This window comes from Aquila chrysaetos, assembly GCF_900496995.4.
Source record: "Aquila chrysaetos chrysaetos chromosome W unlocalized genomic scaffold, bAquChr1.4 W_unloc_2, whole genome shotgun sequence".
Taxonomy (NCBI): domain Eukaryota; kingdom Metazoa; phylum Chordata; class Aves; order Accipitriformes; family Accipitridae; genus Aquila; species Aquila chrysaetos.
Window position 1 is genome coordinate 2093073 of NW_024470322.1, and position 13250 is coordinate 2106322.

The window sequence follows — 13250 nt, forward strand, 5'->3', positions numbered from 1 at the left end:
TGCTGTGAATAGAGGACTAAGGTTGTTAAGTCCTGTGTGTGGAGGTTGTTGGTGGAGAAAAGCTGTTGGTGGGTTGTGCAGGGTTTATTCCTGTGTAAATATGGGTGTTGGTGGGCTGTGGCAGTGACATCTTTCCTTGTATGTTGCAAGAGTGTTTGTCCTCCCAACATGTGAGGGAGATGTTAGAAGGGTCATGCAGAAAATGTCTGTCCCTGTTTATCACATCATTTGTGACAGTGATGAGCGTCCCTGTATGTGGAAATGTGCATGTTTGGGGAGGATCGTTCCGGGGTGCTTGTCTTTGCATGTGGAGAAGGTACAGGTTTGGGGGAAGCAGCACCAGGGGTGCCTGTCCGTGTGTGTCAAGAAGGCTAAATGGGGCAGGGGAAAAGCATGCATTGCACAAGGGCTATTTCTGGGAAAATTCACCCCTCACCCAATCACTCCCATCTTGACAGAAAGATAGCATACAAGGTTGCTACCTGAAAAAAGTGTGCATGCATGAGGGAGCAATACTGGGCTGGGAATCCCACAGGGGCCACCCTAGGGAGAAACGCAGAGTACAGCAGAGAGGTATTCTCCACCCCGAGCTTAGGGGGGAACCGGAAAGACACTGCTCCCCTTTCAGCACACGCATAACGGAGTGGGATAGGAGGAATGGATAACGCGAAACCAATCCCACATCTCGACAGAGGCAAGGATATAGATCTGAGCGTATGTGTACACACAGTGCGCATGCGCTATATGCATGACACGCTCACTCGGCTTCATTCGGTCCGCACTCGGCTATTTCCGTCTCTTTGTTTTAAACTCTGAGTCTGAAAACTGTGGGGGGAGGGGAGGAAGGAGGAAAGACAGAAAGTATTTTTTTTTCTTTTTTTTTTTTTTTTTTTGCGGGGGTAGGGAAAAAATAAAAGGGGAACTGGAAGGAAAAGGGGACGGGAATCAACCCCCTGAAGATAAAAGATTCCTGCTCCTCCCCCTTCTCAGCGGCCGGGCACAGCGTTGCTCATCTTTTCTGTTGCCGTCGCTGCCATTTGTTGACAGGTCAGTCTGCCACTCTCTGGGGTGGGGGGGGATGGACGCGACACGACACCGGGTCGGGTGTGGGCAGGCTGTGCTTGAACTTTTTGTGATGCAGAAAATGCACGTTATTGTCTCGGTGGGTCCGATGGTATTTTAATAGACAGTGGGTTTTTTCTTTTTTGTTTTTTCTCCTTAACCCCTCTTCTTTTTTCATGCTTAAGGGTAGCTTTTGTCCACCAAGGGGAAAGGTGTCTTTTCTTTAAAAAAAACCACAACACAAACTTCTTCTCCCCCCACCTTCCCTCCCCCCTTCTGTTTTCATCCCTCCCTTTCCTATTCCAACTATTAAGCTTCCTGGCTTCTGGAGGAGTGGTAACGCTTCTTTCTTTCCGGGTGTCTGGTCAGCGTGCCTCTGCATCCTGCCAACAGACTATTGTCCTCAGATTTGCATGGAGACCTCGCGTTACTGTGGGTTGGCTTAGGTGTGTAGCTCAGCAGGGTGATAAGGAACGTTTGGGGAGAGGTGGTGGGTGGGGTTTGGATGAGAGCTGTCTGAGTCACGTTCAGAGAGCTCCCTCCACCCCTATTCATGGTTTTGTATTGATTAAACCCCTACTGTTGGGAGGGAATCTGTCTCTAGTCAGAATGGAGTGGGTGTATTCCTTGCTAAATGACCTCAATTATACAGATGTGGGGTTTTGATGCTGTGTATGGCTTAGGTTTTCAAGTCCTGTGAGAAGTAAGAATTGAAGTAGCACTGGTAGATTAAAGAAGGAATGTTTTTTGTGGTTTGCATTGTCGTGTCCCCCCCCCCCCCCCGTATTTGTTGAACAGCGTAGTCTTCTGCTACCAAGTTCTGTTTGTTTTCTACAAATGTTGAATTTGTCAAGTGAGTTGTGGTGCTATGGAATAACGTGGCGGTTGGTCTTTTGTTGAAAAGTAATTGATTTTGCTTCAGAATATCCTATGAAGAAACTGCAGGAGACTTAATACTTAATAGTTGTATAATACTTGGATGCTCTTTGTTAGTTCACATATTTTTGTTTTGGGAAATGTATACTCCATAACTCTGTGTATGCATAGTCTCAAATCAGTTTAGTCTTTTTTTTTTTTTTTTTTTTCCCTCTGGATGTAAAATATGGGTGACTGAGAAACCTAGATCTAGAAATTCTGTTTGATTACCCATGTGTGCTCTAGAATGTTCCTTTAGAAGTGTTTTGCTTTGGTATTTTTCAGGAGTCCTACATAACTGTCTACCTATGTTTCTTAGAATTAAAGTTGTGGATGAGAAGGTTAAAATAAAAAAAAAAACATATGCTATTTAAACACAACATTCATTCTAACTTTGAAATCTCATGTGCATAATGTTATAAACGCTCATGACAAATTTGAGGAGCCAATTTGTATTGGATAAAAAAATCGAATTTATTAGCAAGCGATAAGAGAGCAAAACAGTGCTGGGCGGCCGGGGAGGCAACGCTCCGCCATAGGCCCGCAACTTTATGTTACCGTTACATTCCTTATATACATTTCTTGTAAGTCTCCGCCTTGTCCTGCTTCTTCTTTCTTCACTCGTGCAGGTCTGTTGCTATGCAGATTCGGTAATTTTCTCAAGGATGAGTATCCTTTGATGTAGAATGTCTTTTGACGTGGAGAAATATAGTCTTGGTAAATTGCAGCTCTTGTCCTTCCTCTCCTTATCTAGTAAGTTATAGCTGTTGTTCTTTCCCCCCCCCCTTATCTAGTAAGTTATAGCCATTGCCCTCTTCCCGAGACCTTTACGCATCACTTAAGCAAGCTTTGTTATTTACACCAGGCATATGTTAACTCTCAATGTGTCTCTTCCCCCTCCTTGATTTCATGAACAAAGTTAACCCGTTCATTACAATCCCCCCTTTTCTATTTTATCCTGATTTTGTTCATTAAATCGATCCAATGCTTCTTTTGCTCGCCCAAGGATAGGAGTAATTCCTCCATCTCCGATCTGTTCATATTGCTTTCGTAGCAGCATTAAATGTGCAGCTTCTAAGCGCTCTTTAACAATAGCGATCAACTTATTAAAAATGCATGGCCCAAAAGTCAAAAATAAGATCAACAAAATAAGAGGTCCTGCAATGGTTGACAATAGGGTGGTTAACCAGGGTGAATAATTAAACATGGATTCATACCAGTTCTGTTGTACTTCCCAGTCTTTTTTCCGTTTTTCTAACCCCTCCCGTAGCTTGGCCATTGTATCTCTAACTATCCCAGTATGGTCAACATATACACAACACTCCTCCCGTAGGGCTGCACATAACCCCCCCTGCTGCATGAACATTAAGTCCAAGCCCCGTCTGTTTTGCAATACTACTTCTGATAAAGACCTAACAGACTGTTTTAGGGCTGTCACGGCCTCTTCTATCCTAGTCAAATCCTCGTCGACCGCTACCCTTAGGGATTGAAATTTTTTATTTTGTTGTATGAGGGAGGTTATTCCTGTACCAGCTCCAACAGCTCCGATTGCCATGAGAGTTGCCACCGTGAGGGCTGTAAAGGGCTCACGTTTCTGTATGTGATGGGCCTGAGTAGTTTGATAGTCATAAACGAAACTTTCGGGATGGTAAATAAGCCTAGGTATCACAGCTACTTGTATACAATATTCAGCTGTCCAATTAAAGACCTTTAGGGATATACAAGGTGTAACCCCAGTTTGGGAGCAAATCCACTTAGTATTATCTGCAGGAATTAACCACTCAGCTGTTATTTCTCCTGATTTGCGAGTTGTGTTACACAGGTGTCGTTTGTCCTTTGGGACATTTTCGATACACTTTCCTTTTCCTGATACTTGAGACATTGTTATCCCTTGTTTACGTCCGGACTCTTTATTCCACATGCACTGAGCTGGATTTGTTCCGTTGGACTTTTTAAATCTACTGTCCACCCCAATAGCTTCATAAAAGGGCGGTCGAATGTCGTAACACAACCAACAATGCTCAGTTATATTAGGGTGGGTGGCATTCAGTACCTGATAACTGGCTTGGAGCATATCCCACAATGGGTTGATTTTTGTTGATACGCCCGAGATATTGTTTTCAGCGATGTCTATGTTAGGGAGGATAGTAGCAGTCTGTACAATACTGTTACTATCATCTTCCTCTGCTACGACCGAATTTGGTCTTACACCAGAGGGTTCATTTGGCACCAGCTCTTTCCTTATCGTAATTATTCCTCCTGAATCTGTGCCTGGTTTCCAAAGTCTGACTCCCCATGTTCTCCCGGTTAACCAAGCGGGATCTTTCGGGTTGGTTACATTAATATAAATATATGGGCAATTTCCACTCCATAGTCCTGTTTGGCTTCCATCCCAACCATGTGAGGCAGGTGTACATCCATGAGGCCCCCACCCTACAGATAGGAATTTATCTGGACCTCCCCCAGGAATCCAATCAGAAGCTATAGTTTCGCAACCCCAATAAGCACAATAGTAAGAGTCGGGATGGTTGCAATACCCCTTTCCAGGGTTAGAACTGGGACAAAAGTAAAAGCCTAAGTTATGTAGACATGGGTTCCTGGGTACGATTTGACATAAGGATTGATTAAAGCTTGGGGCCCCGGCAGCAATTACTTGCTGTAGTATCTTTTGATCCTCCCACCTATAGAGTGTCCATTTGTAGGGTTGGTGGGGGTTCCCTTTGCCTTGGGTTGTCCCTATTAGCATTAGTAACAGTCCTATCATCCAAGTGCTTAATCTCAAGTTTGAGAAAAGTGGTGTCCCTTTACCCTTGCGATAGGTATTCCGAGGGTGCTGATAATCATTTTGATTTTTGTCTTCATCCCTGGTGAGAGATGGGAGACTTTGGGGAAGCTCTGAGGACATTTTGTTTGGGAGTAATAAGTCAAGAGGCTCCGTGAGCCTTCTCTGGAGGTAGTTCATCAACCTTAATCCCCACAGCAGTACGTCTCTGCCCTCTTCTCTGCCTACTCTGTTGCTTAGAGCAGCGAGGTGTACCATCTTCTTGGCAGCAGTCGTATTCTTCAGGGGAACCTCCTTTATATTTACTTTGCTTTGACTTATATGCGTCCCAGTTTGTATCCTTCACTTCCCCAGCTCCCCACCCCACTCTGACCACTGTTCGTCTGCGGGATACTTGCACTATTTCAGCTTTCGTTGGGCATAACTCATTTACATAAAGACAACACCTCTCAGGGTTTATGCCTTTAGCAAAAATATCCCACCATTCTTTGGAGTTTGTTTGTTTGGTTTGGTTTGGTTTTTTTTTTTTTGTTTGTTTGTTTGTTTTTTTTTTTTATAATTTTTCCAAGTTGATACTCCCACACGTAATGCTTACTCAATTAATTCCTGTTCGTAATTATAACATTCGTGGCAAATGTCACTAGGGGAATACCCATAGGAGCAATGTGTCCACCACTTTTCTCTACAAAGTTTACACCTGTAACATACAAAGATAACATATACAGTGAGGATTTTTTTACAAAAGACAGTCTCACTCCTCCACTTTTCTTCGGAACTTGATTTTCAAGCTGTCAGGGTCTTTGGCCACCTCTCAATGAGAACTCTGAATTGGTCCTTTGATCCTGCTTGCATGAGTCTATCCTCGTTCTGCAGTTCGGACAGCAGTTTCTGTGGTAAGTAAAACAAGAAAGGGCCCCTCCCACCTAGGAGTGAGAGAGGATTCTTTCCAGGCTCTGATTAATACCATATCACCTGGCTTCACTGAATGTATGGATATATCTAAGGGTGGCCTCTGTACCACCATTCCCTTCTTTTGCAATCGCTCCCTCCATTTCATTATCTGAACAATATAAGGGTTAATACTATCTTCATCTAAAGTAAGATAATTGGCTGGGCATTCCATATCATAGGGCATGCCATATAACATTTCAAATGGAGAAATTCCAGTATCTGCTCGGGGCTGAGTCCGAATATTTAATAAAGCAATTGGCAAACATTTTACCCAGGACATTTTGGTTTCTATCATTAACTTAGTTAGTTGCTTCTTTATTTCTCCATTCATTCGTTCTACTTTCCCGGAGCTTTGGGGATGCCACGGGGTATGGAACTCCCACTTAGTTCCAAAGGGGGCTAGAGCTTCTTTTACTACTTTGGAAACGAAATGTGGGCCTCTATCTGAATCAATAGTTTCAATATTTCCATATCGTGGTATGATATGCTCTAAAAGTATTTTTACCACTGTATTGGCAGTTGCCCTAGCAGTAGGGAACGCCTCGACATAATGAGTGAGGTGGTCTACCAATACAAGTAAGTGTTTATATCGCCCTACTTTAGGGAGATCAGTAAAATCAATCTGTATTTTGGCGAATGGTCGGTGTGCCAATTCCCGTCCCCCTTGTACTTTTTCTCTAAGATGCTGCTTATTGATCCTCTGGCACGTTAGGCACCCTTGTACGATTCCCTTGGCTACATTATAAACCCCAATACACATGTACTTTATTGCGAAATGATCAACCAGTGCTTGGACACCCCAATGAGTCTTTGAGTGCATACCTCTCATTATTTTCCATGTTAGTGCTTTTGGTAACACCTGTCTCCCATCGGGTAGTTCCCAATTACCCTCCTTTTCCACTACTCCCATTTCCTTCAATTTATCCATTTCTGGTTTACTAAACTGTGGGCTAAGGATTTTTGCTGGCGTTTCACCTGCCAGCGGGGTGATGGTCACAGCAAGTAGTGCTGCCGCCTTGGCTTCCTGGTCAGCAAGATTATTCCCTCGAATTTCGGGGGTTGTTCCTCTTTGGTGTCCCTTAACATGTATTACAGCTATTCGCTTGGGCCCTCTTATTGCTTGTAGAATTTTTACAATCAGTTCCTCATGAATCAAACCCTTTCCTTGAGAATTAATAAGCCCTTGTTCCTCCCAAATTTTCCCAAAGGTATGTACCACTCCATACGCGTATTTTGAATCCGTGTACGTGGTTCCTTCTTTATCCTTTAAAAGTTCCAGTGCCCTAAGTACTGCGTATAACTCACATGCCTGTGCCGACCAACTAGGACTGAGGGGTCCGGATTCCTTTACTTTTAGGCTCCCCCCGTCCACAATTGCATATCCTGACTTCCTTTTCCCTGCTATTACTCGAGATGACCCATCAGCAAATAACTTTTCTCCCTCTCCCAATTCTACTTCTTCCAGATCTAGCCTAATTTTTGTTTGTTCTTCAATGGTCTGAAGGCAATTATGTGTTAAGTCTTCTTCAGGACCCCCATACAAAAATTGTGTCGGATTTTGCAAGTTCGTTGTTCCGATCTCCAATTTAGGGGAATGGATTAGGATCCCCTCATATTTTAAAAGCCTAGCATCGGTGATCCATTTTTCAGCTTTTTGTTGGAGAACCCCTCGAATATTATGGGGGGAGAACACCCTTAATTCACTTCCAAACGTTACCTTATTCGCTTCTTCCACTATCAGAGCTACAGCAACAACTGCCTGTAAACAGGTGGGCCACCCTCTGCTGACGGGGTCTAATAATTTGGAAATATACCCTACAGGTTTCTTTTTCCCTGCCCACTCCTGGGTCAAAACCCTGTATGCTGTCCCCTCCTCAGTGGCCACAAATAAATAAAAGGGTCTCTTCATATCAGGCAGACTCAAGACAGGGGCGTTAACTAGATCGGCCTTGAGACCCTCTAATCTTTCTTCATCCTCTTGAGTCCACTTAAGCAATCTATCCATAGTTAACTTTTGATACAAAAATCGCACTTTCGCACTAAAGTTTTCAATCCACTGCCTGCAATACCCAAATAGCCCCAACAATTGTCTAATCTGTCGTTTACTCTTCGGGGATTTCAGTGATAAAATCCCATTTACTCGTTCAGGGTCTAACCTCTTAGTCCCCTTGCTTATCCAGTGTCCTAAATATTTTACCTCCTCTTCCACAAACTGTAGTTTTGACCGTGATATTTTCAGGCCTTGAAGGCTCAAGAAATTTAACAACTGTATGCTTTCTTTTCTGACTGTCTCTTGATTTTCTCCTGCCAACAATAAGTCATCCACATACTGTATTAGCACGACCCCATCTTGCAACCGGTATTCCCGTAGAATCCGTTCTAGGGCTTGTCCAAATAAGTTTGGGGATTCCGTGAACCCTTGGGGAAGTACAGTCCACCTTAACTGCTGTTTTCTATGAGTGTCTGGGTCTTCCCACTCAAAGGCAAAATAATCTCTACATTCCTCCTTAAGAGGGCATGACCAGAATGCATCCTTAAGATCTATTACACTATACCATTGGTTTTCGGGCCCCAATTGACTCAGCAGGGTGTGTGGGTTTGCCACTACCGGGAACCGGCTGACAGTCCGTTTATTGATTTCCCTTAGGTCATGCACCAGCCGATAGCTACCATCGGATTTTTTTACTGGTAAAATCAGGGTATTAAAAGGGGACATGCAGGGTTCGAGTACCCCCTTTCCCAATAGTCTTTCAATCTCAGGTTTTAGTCCCCTTCTCCCTTCATTAGATAAGGGATATTGTTTAACTCTCACTGGAATCTCTGGGTTCTTAATAACCACTTCAAACGGTTCAATATCCAGTTTTCCAACTGTTTTGGGAGTATACCACACTTCGGGGTTAATTTGCTTCTCGTCCACCTCTGTAAGGGGACAAAGCTTGATTTTCAACTCTTCCTTTTCCACATCCACCCAAATCCCCGTTTCTACGATTAAATCTCTACCTAATAAGTTATATTCCGCTTCAGGTACCAACAACAGTGTTCCGATTCCGTATCTGCAACTTGATTCCACCGCCACATCTTTTATAACGGGGACCCTAAAAGGTTCCCCTTTTGCTCCAATTACATTAACTTTATCCTCAGATATTTTACATCCCGGAGGTAATGATTGTACCGTAGACCTTTTGGCCCTGGTATCTACAAGAAAGATCACCTCCTGACGCTGAGGACCCACTTTTAAAGTTATCAAGGGCTCTTTCTTACCGGGGGTCCTCAGCACATAGAGCCCCTGACCCCGCTAATCCTCCCGGAACGCTTTTTCATCCTGAATTCTTTTTCTACATTCTCTCTTCATGTGTCCTTTTTTCCTGCAATAAAAACATTCCACGGCTTTATCTCCTCTCCCCCTGATTCTTTCTTTATCCCCCCCACCAGGCCGACCAGGTCTCCTTATCACACCTTTCTGTCCCTCTCTTACTGCTGCAACCAGCAGCCTAGTCTGTCGCTTTTCCGTTTCCTCTTCTCGCCTCACATACACCTTCTGAGCTTCTCTAAGTAATTCATCCAACCCCCGCTCCTGCCAGTCCTCAATTTTCTCCAACTTCTTCCTAATATCTCCCCATGACTTGGCCACGAACTGGGTTTTCAGCAACGCTTGTCCTACAGGAGTGGCAGGGTTCACTCCAGAATATAGCTGGAAACTTTTCCTTAACCTTTCAAGCCATTCCGTTGGGGTCTCATCTTTCTTTTGCTGTTCACTAAAGGCTTTATTAATATTCTGTCCTCGGGGAACAGATTCCCGTATCCCCTGAATTATAATTGTTCTCAAGTCTGACATATTATTCCTATGAGCCGGATCCTGATTATTCCAGTTTGGCCAATTTAAGGGCCATTTTTGATCCGCCGCCGGACCAGCCTGATGTTGCTGGTCCCACACTCTCATCCCAGCCCCTCTAATCATGTCTCTTTCCTCTACGGTAAATAATATGCCCAGGATAGACTGTAATTCATCCCATGTGTACAAATTCGGTCCCAAGAATTGATCCAACCTTTCGGCTACCCCCAGGGGATCATCTAACAGATTCCCCATTTCCTTCTTAAATTCCCTTACATCCCCTGTATTAAGGGGGACTGCCACATACCCCGTTCCCGGTCCCCCCTGTCCATCCCCACCAGGCACCAACATTTCCCGAAGAGGAAACAATCTTTCCTTTCCTCGCATTATTCTATTACATGCAGACCTTCTGGGAGGGGGTGCCGGGGTTGGGGAATCAGGTTCCGAATCTGACCCCCCCTGGGCCTGGGCTATTTCCTGGCCTTGGGGTGGGTCCTGAGGTGGAGGGGCCTGAGGGGCATAGGGAGGGGGCCAAAGGGGGTCCTCATCATTTTTTCAAGGTTTATCTGATCTGTTTTCCCTTAAGGCAAAGAGGACTGATGGCTCCCAAGATTGGGGAATCCATAAGGCAGCATATTCACTCTCCTCTTGGCTGGCTGGTGGTCTTTTATTGTTTACCCATATATTTAATTGTTGACACACCCAATCCTCAGAGGACCCGAACACAGGCCAAAGTACATGAGGATTGTTGAGAGGTTTCCCACCCCAAATCTCAATACAATAAGTGATCATTTTTTCCTTAGACTTATCCTTTCTCTTTGGTGAACTGTCCCAAGATCTTATCATCAGGCCTAGGGGACTATCAGGGGGTATGTCTGGTAACTTATTTCCCTTCCCCATCCCCATGGGTCCAGAGGGCTTGCTTTTCCTCTGCCCCATCTTCCAAGGTGCCTTTGTCCACACACACACTCACTTCCCCTCGGTCGTGACTCGCTCCCTCGCGGGCTACGAGAACTGCACTACTGGAGGGTCCGCACTCGCGTGATCTCAGAGAGACCTCTCACGCAGTCGCACCTCGGGATAACCACCCCAACCAAACGGCTCACACTTTATATACTCACCCACTCCTGGGTCTTCGCTTGGTCTTCGTGCACAAAATTTAAGGGGTCCTGCAGGTTCTTTTGCTCAGTTATCGTAATTTAAAGGGGTTCGCGGGTCCAGGGTGTGGCGACGACACCTCCTCAAGACAGGGCTATCCAAGGATAGGGCGCCTCCCCGCTTGCGAGGGTCCGCACCAAAGAACCTGGATCCGAGTCACGGCACCAAATTTGTTATAAACGCTCGTGACAAACTTGAGGAGCCAATTTGTATTGGATAAAAAAATCGAATTTATTAGCAAGCGATAAGAGAGCAAAACAGCGCTGGGCGGCCGGGGAGGCAACGCTCCGCCATAGGCCCGCAACTTTATGTTACCGTTACATTCCTTATATACATTTCTTGTAAGTCTCCGCCTTGTCCTGCTTCTTCTTTCTTCACTCGTGCAGGTCTGTTGCTATGCAGATTCGGTAATTTTCTCAAGGATGAGTATCCTTTGATGTAGAATGTCTTTTGACGTGGAGAAATATAGTCTTGGTAAATTGCAGCTCTTGTCCTTCCTCTCCTTATCTAGTAAGTTATAGCTGTTCTTTTCTCTCCTTATCTAGTAAGTTATAGCTGTTGTTCTTTCCCCCCCCCCTTATCTAGTAAGTTATAGCCATTGCCCTCTTCCCGTGACCTTTACGCATCACTTAAGCAAGCTTTGTTATTTACACCAGGCATATGTTAACTCTCAATGTGTCTCTTCCCCCTCCTTGATTTCATGAACAAAGTTAACCCGTTCATTACACATAACAATCCTTCTGGACTTAAAGTAATATTAGACCAAAACGTTGGACTCCCCAGGAAGCTACTTCAGGAATATATTAAAAATATTTGCATGGAAACTTTAAGCTAGATATGGTCTGTAAAGTGGATGTACCTTTTGAAAAACACTGCAAATGTAACGAGATCTTGCAAGAATGTGAGTGTAGAATATTCCTGGTTTTTTATATGTGTATATATAACTCTTTATCCTTTTATATTGGGATAGTGGTCTGACTGGTACATAGTTTGAGACAGTGATACTAAATGGAAGCCTTTATCAGCAGTATTTGGTGATGCAATGGATTTCAGAATATTGATATTCTTGAATGTCCCATGGTTTAAACTGCTTCCTTTTTGATATTACTAGTAAAAAGGGTTGAGTAACCAGTTCAAACTATTCCCTTGTGCTAAGTACTCTATCAGGTTTGAAGGGAGGCCAGAGAAAACTGATTTAGGAATGTCAGATTAGAATGTCTGATTGAAATAAATTAACAGCTAGAAAGACACTGCCCAATTCCAAAATCTATTACTTGGTACAGGACTTGTATTGGAGTCCTGTCTCTAGGGTAAATTAATAATTTTAATAAAAGACAGATTTTGGGAAGATGAAAGTCAAGGCTCACAGACTTTGTTCTAAATGTACTTGCTATGCTGAAGTAGTTAATGCAATCAAAGGGTGGGGTTGCATTGCATTAAAACCAGCCCTTGCTATTGTGATATGTACTGTTGTTTTATTGTTGATTGAAATAGATACTGTATGCAGCAGTTCTTACTGTAGTCTATTTTGAAGAGCTGAGGAAAAACTTGCTGCTCTTCTTCAAATTAGGTTTTTTGTTAAGCTAAATTTTCTGAATAAATACTTCTGTATTTAAATTGCTAGCATATAAAATATTCCCTGTGGTGAGAATTTAGGAGATGGAAAAAGCTTATTTGCTATTGAAGATTTGAATGGAACTTGTCATTATAAAGGTCTAAAAGTCTTACAGGCATGTTGCAGGACAGAATAAAATAATGACTTGATAGGTAATGCCATTTTCCTTTTTCTACCAGAAAGAAAACTTCATTTAAAGTGAAAGCTGAGTTGAGTTGGTTCTGAGGGGTAAATCCTGTCTTTTACTTAAAAAAAATCTGATCTATTACTTAAAAAAAAAAAAAAAAAAAAGTTTGTTTTTAGCTTCGTTAGCATGCAAGGTCTAAAATGTCTCTTTTCATAGAGTTCAAGAGTCTGTAGGAATAGATTTCAGGGAACTTGGTGGGTTTTTTTTTTTTTTTTGAAACCTACATTGTATAGTAAGAGCTCATCAAATTGCACTTGCTTTTTGAAGCACTTGACAAATTCTTTTTAGAGATTATTCTTTATAGTGGCAAATGTAATTCTCAAATGTTGTCTCTAGGTACAGGCTAGCTGAAAAAAGTGAATTTGGTATGAGCAGTTTACTTCATTTAGAAAGGCATAGTTAAATAACAATTAATATGTTATCATTAGGGGCTTCTATTAAAAAAAAACAAAAACAAACAAAAAACCAAAAAAAACCCCCCAAAAACAAAACACAACAAAAAAAACCTGAAAAAACAACTGCAAACAAAAAACCCCTGCCCCCAAACACACCCACCCCCCCAGCTATTCATAGTCAACCTGTCATTCCTCATACTTGTGAATGATTTGTGCTATGGTTCGCAGAGAGATAAAGAAATGGAATTCTTATGTGTTTTCTTAATAATAAAAAATAAATTGATGGCTGAATAAAGGTAGAGAAGGGACCTAAATAAGTGTGTGAGACAGTATGGTGAGCTCAAGACTTACCT

General features: G+C 43.1%; 1 protein-coding gene across 3 annotated transcripts in view; it reads left to right on the plus strand.

The window, feature by feature from the left end:
• Positions 1-768: 768 nt before the first annotated feature.
• LOC121232404 (polycomb group RING finger protein 3-like) overlaps positions 769-13250 on the plus strand; it is a 187373-nt gene continuing 174891 nt past the window's right edge. For all 3 annotated transcript variants that reach the window (XR_005931772.1, XM_041121533.1, XM_041121535.1), the window contains exon 1: positions 769-1047. The gene's annotated coding sequence lies outside the window, so the exon portion shown is untranslated. The remainder of the gene's footprint in view (positions 1048-13250) is intronic.